At 44.2% G+C, this 6940-nt stretch overlaps 1 protein-coding gene across 6 annotated transcripts in view; it reads right to left on the minus strand.

Moving 5' to 3' along the window:
• The window catches only part of GNG12 (G protein subunit gamma 12), a 117237-nt gene that overhangs the window by 35995 nt on the left and 74302 nt on the right, over positions 1–6940 (minus strand). The gene's annotated exons all lie outside the window — the stretch shown is intronic.

Genomic DNA, 6940 nt, shown 5'->3' on the forward strand with positions numbered 1-6940 from the left:
AGTCCTTCGATTGATCTCTTACTCCCCTCCCTTCTGCCCCCCAACCCTCTCTTGCCTTCCCACTGCAGTTTGACACTCAGTTTGAGGCAGCTCTGCCTCTATATCTATTATTGTTCAAAAGTTTGTAATGGTCTTTATTATCCGTGAATGAGTGAGATCATGTGGTATTTTTCCTTTATTGACTGGCTTATTTCACTTAGCATAATGCTCTCCAGTTCCATCCATGCTGTTGCAAATGGTAAGAGTTCCTTCTTTTTTACAGCAGCATAGTATTCCATCGTGTAGATGTACCACAGTTTTCTAATCCATTCATCTACTGATGGGCACTTAGGCTGTTTCCAGATCTTAGCTATGGTGAATTGTGCTGCTATGAACATATGGGTGCACATATCCTTTCTGATTGGTGTTTCTGGTTTCTTGGGATATATTCCTAGAAGTGGGATCACAGGGTCAAATGGGAGTTCCATTTCCAGCTTTTTGAGGAAACTCCATACTGTCTTCCATAGTGGCTGTACCAGTCTGCATTCCCACCAGCAGTGCACAAGTGTTCCTTTTTCTCCACATCCTCTCCAGCACTTGTCGTTTGTTGATTTGTTGATGATAGCCATTCTCACAGGTGTGAGGTGGTACCTCATTGTTGTTTTGATTTGCATCGCTCGGATGATTAGTGACTTTGAGCATGTTTTCATATGTCTCTTGGCTTTCTGAACGTCATATCTGATAAGGGCCTAATCTCCAAAATTTATAGGGAACTCATACAACTTAACAAAAAGAAGATAAACAATTCAATCAAAAAATGGGCAAAGGATCTAAATAGACACCTTTCAAAAGAGGACATATATTTTTAAAGCTTCAGCAAACTCAAAAGGGCGAGTAATAAAGGCTGCTGTAATGCTTAAGCTATTTCTATATTTCTGCTCATCAGTAAACGGAGTCTTTTTGTCTCTGGAAACAGGAGCTAAGTTATGAGGCAGGGCATGTCTGCGTCAGAAATGTCCAAACCTGTAGAGAATTTTTGTAAAAATGTGTTTGAGCCAAACAGGATACACCTGGAAGTGAGACCTCAACAGACTGAGAAAAATGTGTCAGAGAGTAACCGTTTGCAGTTTCTTTTACGCATGTGAGATGAAGGAGACCTGCAAGGAAGACTACATGAAGGTGGGAGGAATCAGCTTGCAGGCCAGTCAAGATGGTGGCTCTCCTGGGGGTGGTTACGGAGTGTTTCATAGGTGTGCTAACCTGATGCACAGAAACACTGGGCTTGCTTAAGGCGACGATAAACCTTTTACTAAAGACTTTATATGCCCGGGGTGTGACTACCCACCGTGAGGTGCCTAGTTAGGAATTTATGATCAGATCTCCCTGTGAGGTTACTTTCCATTGAACCCCCTTCTTTTCCATCAAGCTTTTCTTTCAAAGGGATTGGTCCCTAAGAGACTTGGGAACATCAGTCGGATGCTAAATAATTTTCTGAAGATGGAGAAAATGGGACTGATGTGTAGACTATTGAAAATGGTCAATCTTAGTAATAATAGTATAAACGAATATAATAATAATAAGCCACTTTGGGTATGTGAGAGAGGGGTGGGAGAGACAGAAGGAGGGAGGGAGAAAGAAAAGGAAGGAGAGAGATGGGGAGAGGAAGAGAGAAAGAGAATTCTCAAAGGCATTGCTTTAGAATGATGATAATACTGACAATAAGAAACAGTATTTACTGGGTTCTTACTATATAGCAGGCACTGTGCTGAGGGCTATGCAAGGACCACTTTATCCTCACACTAACCCTATCACCCCCACTTCAAAGTAAGGCGTGAAGAAATTAAGTAAATTGGAGCTAGCAAATCAGTGCTGGGATCAGTAGACTGACTCCAAACCTTTGCTTTTAGACGCTGGTCTCTCAGTTGCCTTCTAAGCAAGATGGTTCCAGGCTCAGCAGCAGAGATGTGTGACTCCCGACTGCTTGCTGTAAGTGAGCCCGAGCCCGAGCTGCGACTCTCGGGGAGTCCGAGGAAAGGCAGAGGCTACCGGTGGGTGGTGTTTCCTCTTCGCTGTGTCCCACACCATCGGGCCCCTCTCTAAATCACTGGCTTTCAGTAGATAAAGAACATTCATGAGAAGGGGTGCCGATTCGTAGTCTCTGGAGAGAGCCCACATATCTTAATGTAAACAGATAGGAACAAGAACGGGTCCAGAATCAAGAATGTATAACCACGGAGCTGCTAGGAGGACGCAGGTGTCTTTGTGACGGGCTATGTAAACGCTATCCATTTCATCCTCCTCACTGTAACCCTGCAACATGTGCATTGGGCCCGTGTTAGAGATGGGAAGAGTGAGGCCCAGAGGACTTCAATCATTTGTGCCAAAGCACACACCTAGGAAGGGGCCTTTTGAACCCGGGCCTCTCTAGCTTCAAACCCTCCCTCCTCGCATATCACCAAGGGCGTATGTCAGCCCATTTAAAACACCGGCCAGCGCGGTGCCCGGGCTGGACCAGCTCAGCCACTTACCAGCTGTGTGACTGAGGGCCAATCCCTCCTGTTCTCCGTGCCTCCTTCCTCGCCCATAAGGTAGGAATATAATAGTACCTTTCCTCTCAGGTTGTATTGAGGAACGCAGAAGTGAATATTTGTAAACTGTTTACGCACATACGTGTTTGTGAAATAAATACAAACTCTGTCTCACAGACGCTTTTACAGGCAGCTGACAAACCAAGCGCTAGTGGATACATTATCAATGGAAAATGCATCTAATCAGCTCCCGCAGAGGCCAACACGGCAAGCCCAGCACCAGCAGTGGCCGTGGGACCCAGGAGGCTTCGCTCTGAACTGAAGAATACACTACGAACCAAGTTCTGGGCGTTAGTCCCAGATCCAATGTGAATTAGCTGCGTGACTTGGAGAAGGCATTTCATTGTCTGGGCCTCGGTTCCTCCCACGTTAAAAGCTGCCAGGTGGCAGCGTGACCAGGTGGCATGGCACAGGGAAGGAGAGGACAGACAGACATGGGGTCCAAGTGCCCTGAGTTCTGGTTCCACAGGAATTTTGTCACTTTCGACAAATGGCTTCATTTCTTTGAATTTCTATTTCCTCCTATTCTCTAAACTGAAGAAAATGCCCTCCCCCCCCCCCCCAATCTCACAGGGTTTGGGGCAAATAAGGAAGCGCATCTGAGAAACCCTTGGCAGAGACAGATCTGTATGAGCATCTCCCGTTTCTGGGTAACAGGTGTGCACTTAGTAAATCTTAGCACAGTCTTATTTACTTGTCTTTCTGTCCTCCTAGAATCTAAGGTCCTCAAAGGCAGGGCATCTCTATCTATATTCCTGCACTTGATAAAAAAGTAAGTACTTAAGAAAAATCTATTGATTGAATTTGTGGGAAGTAGGAATACGCGCGAACCAATGAATAAATGACTTTGAAGTTGCATAAGAAGCCACCCCCCCCAACAACAAAAACAAAAAAAACAAAACCACCCTGACCTAAAGATTTTAATTAATGTCCAAAGTACTGAGAAACAGAAGGGAAGATATGCAGGTATAAAGTTCTTCTGTATTACCCGCCTCCTCTAAATTCTTTTCTCTGGGGAGGTGGTTTGGGTGGGGAATGGCGAGTTCAGATACTATAAAGTGGTTAAATTAACATACTCAGCAGGTACACCAACTTTCCAGAGCTGAATACCAACTGAGATAATTAAAGGCCAGAGCCTTTGCCTTTTTTAAAATCGACTCCCCTATAAACTACCTGCTGACAAAGGCATAATTAAGTTGACTCTTGTAAGAAACAGAAGACAACTTTTCTCCTCCATTCTTAATTAAAAGTGTAGTCCCCACTTTGCCCCCAAGCTCAATGAGCGCTCAAATTCACTAGAACTGAAAGGAACTACACTTTTGGGGGTTTTTCTTTTCTTTTTAAAATGAAGCCTGCAATACCCTTTCTTCCCAGTTACCAATCCGTCAGAGGCGCAGACGTCGCTGTGCTGGAAAAAGCAACTGGAGGGAGGCAGCTACCCAGGCCGGGAGGTGGCCACACCAGCTCCGCGAGGAGGGATGGAGACATGCCCAGGAGCCTCCCCCATCACTGTTCATCTGTGTGGCCTAAAATAAAATCTGCAATTTTTAAATGCTTGTTCTAAAAATAGGGAGTTTGGCTGAAACCCACCAGTTGGTGTTTTGATTTTTAAATTATGTACCGGTAAGCAATCCAGGGAGGTTGCAATTTTATTTTGATGTCAAGGTTCTAAAACATTTGTTCTCTTTGAATGTGGGGAAAGGTGAAAGGAGATAAAAGGAAGGTGGGGGATGATGATGATGCAGAAGGCTTAACTTCCAGTTTGAAAGCAAAAGGCAGCTAGACATCCCTAAAACAAATAGCATATTTTAAAAGTTTTATTTTGGGGGGAAGGGGGAGAGGGAAGAGCCAGGGGCTAAAACTTACTCAAAATGGAAGAGAAACTGGTAAGTTTCAACCTACTCATATCTTTCCTGATGTCGATTCTGGAACCAACTCCTAATGGGCAGCTTTAAAAGCATTAAGAATTTTCTGAGTGTTGGGTGGTCCAAGACTTGGTCTTTGAGATAAGAACTTTAAAGTCTCCATAATCAGAATGCATTTCAAGAAAGATGTGCTATTATAGCATCTTAATGAATGAAGATTAATTTCACATGACATGGGGGCAATTTTTTAAAAAGTTCTCGTATAATGGGAGTGGGGTGAGTGGGAAGTGTTATAAGAAGCTATGGGCTTTTGGACAGAAACACTGAAGTACCTTAAATACTTGATTTCCCTTGTGAATTTTAGCAACGCAATCTTCAGCTGATCACTAGAGATTTGGAATGTCGTGTGCGTGTGTGGGTAGCATCATGTGTGAACCATGGGAGCCACCGTTTCCCCCCCCTCTCCCCGGAACAAACACCCACAAACCGATGGGGATGCTCTGAAGGTTAAATTGGTTAGTTTAGTTGTCCAGGAATGTACGCTATGCAAACAATGTCGGCTCCCTGTGCCAAGGCACAGATACTGTGGGACTTGAGGCTGCTGGCCACGAGGAGGATGGTGGAGCATGTAGTTCGACTCACTGGGGCAAAGTGGGAACTCTCAGAGAGTGGTTGTGACGTGTCAGCATGCTAATCTGCCAAGGACAAATCATTACAAAACTTGCTATATTAGAACCAGAGACTGTTAGTCTGTGTCTGGGGGGGGGGGGGGGAAAGAGGAGGGCAGGAATAAAGATCCCTCCTTTTAGGGATGAAAAAAGGGGAGAGAACCTACAAAAGTGGACCACAGTTCACTTTTAAAAGGATTCTTCTGCCTGCAAAATGGTTCTTTTGAAGAGGGAAACCCTGGGTATTTAAGAGGTTGGTTAAAGATCAGACAAAAAAATATCCTGGCTTTTCAAATGCTGGTGGCAGAAAGGCTAACGTGTTAGGAGGCAGGCTGCCAATCAAAGATCAATTCCATAGGAAGGTCAGAGAAGCACAGGAAGGAACCTGTGGGCTTCTGGGAAGAGGCAGTTTGCTTTACAAAAATCTGCTTTATGCATTTTTTTTTCCTTCAGAGAAACACAGGGGATGTGGGATCTTCAATCAAGACAGAAAAAAGGGGAGAGGAAGGGAACAGGGGTCTGGGGCAGCTAGGAGAGAAGGCCCGCAGTGTCTCCCTGGATGGCAGGTGGTTTATTTGCACCCTCTAGGAGTTCCTGAAATAATTAACATGCACCGCCATTCTTGTTTTTCCAGTCGTGATTTCATCCAGTCCATGCAGAAACTCGGAATTAAATGTCATGGTTTTGTTCTTTGGAAAGCAAAGCTCCCCCCAAACGAGGGAGTTCTGCATACCGCTGAGGGCATGTGAGCTCTGAAACGTTTGCAGAGCGCTAATCATTAACACGCCACTTCTGAAGGTAGAGCTTCCCCTTTCTTTGCTGATGGTAACAATTCCTTCCGTTGGAACCTGCCCTGTCCTGGTTTACTTTCTGTTTCTCCCCCTCGTTTCCACGCATTCTTCTGAAACACATGTGAGGCCCCGAATAGCCTCCCTCTCTGCAGGCCAGCGCAACACTTCCCTCACAAGCCCTCATTTTTCAAAATAAATTCATCACTGACTTATTTTTCCAAGACCTCTCCCTCTTCTCACTCCGCTGGAGGGAAGCTCCCTCCTCCCTAAATGATGCAGGAGAATGAAGAAGAGGTAATAAGATCTGTAAGAAACTGTAAATTTCACAAAGGTGTCAGAGAAAGACTAGTCCGGTAATTAAAGGTGGACACAGACAGCTCTGGGTTTGCATCCTGGCTTTGCCATTTACTAGCAGTGAGGCTTTGGATTGGTTACTTAATCTCCCAAACCTCAGTTTTCTCATCTGCAAAATGGGGATAATAAGAAAACCCTTCTCAACAGACTGAAGTACTTCAGAGGGAAGGTGGGGGCGGGAAGAGATTAACCAATGATGCATATGCATATATATGAATAGCCCATGGACCTACAATAGTATGGGGAAGGCCTTGGGGGAGGGGGTGTGAGAGCAGGGTAGAGGGGATTAATGGGGGGATCTGTAATATTTTCAACAATAAAGATCAATTTAAAATAAATAAATAAATAAATAAATAAATAAATAAATAAATAAATAAAACTATCCTATGGGGGGCGGGGGGATAATAAAACCCTTCCAGGGATGTAAGGGGAAGTAACTGAGACAAAGCATATGAAGTACTTCTAGTTGCTAAAACATAGTAAACATTAGACAAATGTTTGCTTTATTATTATTATTACTATTATTATTACTATTATTTTAATGTAAACCCTTTGGATAGGAAGGGTTTACATTACACCGTTCCCCTCTCCCCCCAATGCATAAAGAGTAACCAGAATCAGTGCTTCTAAAAGCTAAAGAACAATAGCATAAGGAATGCTCCGTGCAATTATTTGCTGACCGCAGCCCCTGGGAA

Source organism: Myotis lucifugus, unplaced genomic scaffold, assembly GCF_000147115.1.
Source record: "Myotis lucifugus unplaced genomic scaffold, Myoluc2.0 scaffold_63, whole genome shotgun sequence".
In the NCBI taxonomy this organism is placed as follows: domain Eukaryota; kingdom Metazoa; phylum Chordata; class Mammalia; order Chiroptera; family Vespertilionidae; genus Myotis; species Myotis lucifugus.